Consider the following 762-nt stretch of genomic DNA (forward strand, 5'->3'; position numbering starts at 1 on the left):
AACTTTTTATGGAGGATATTTGCTTCTATGGATGTCATAAATGTTAGCCTGCAAATTTCTCCTTTTGTTTTAAGATTATGTGGTTTTAGAATTAAAGCAATTTTGGCTTAATATAAACAGTTTAGTGGTGCAACTACTATTTAGCAAATAATTTAATTCACATTTGTCTGTTTTGCGTTGTAAACTTGACTATGTCTGGAATTAACTATAATCTAATGGTGGGACACACTTGTGAAGGCTTTGTTTCTTGATTGAGTCATTTGAAGTGAGCAGACCCAAATTAAATATAAATCTTTTGAGATGGTAGATCCACCTTAAGAATGGGTATCAATTTCTGCTTGCAACTTATTAAAGGACATGGATTAAAGAAGCTCTTGTTCTTTGCCTGCTTGTCCTTATCGGCAAGTTCATTCCTTTACTGGCATTAGAACCTACAACTGTGAGATTCCTACATATACTAAAGACAACTGAGACATCCAGATTCATCGCTGTAACATCTAGTGTATATTTGCATTTTGTATCATTGGTAGACAGTCATTGTTGGACTAGCTTGATTCCAGCCTCTTCTCTCCCAGTTTCCCTGATTCTTATGTATTAGAGTTGTTATGTAGATCTAGCCAATGAAACAGGGCCTGCAATTATGTAGATATATTCATTCACACAGGGCCTGCAACCAGTCATTGCCTGTCTGTGGTTTTTTGTAACTGTCTCTGTCTTTTACAAAGAAATTTTCCTTGAAGAGGGAAAGGACTACACTTGTCA

This window comes from Peromyscus leucopus, chromosome 1 (assembly GCF_004664715.2).
Source record: "Peromyscus leucopus breed LL Stock chromosome 1, UCI_PerLeu_2.1, whole genome shotgun sequence".
Lineage (NCBI taxonomy): Eukaryota > Metazoa > Chordata > Mammalia > Rodentia > Cricetidae > Peromyscus > Peromyscus leucopus.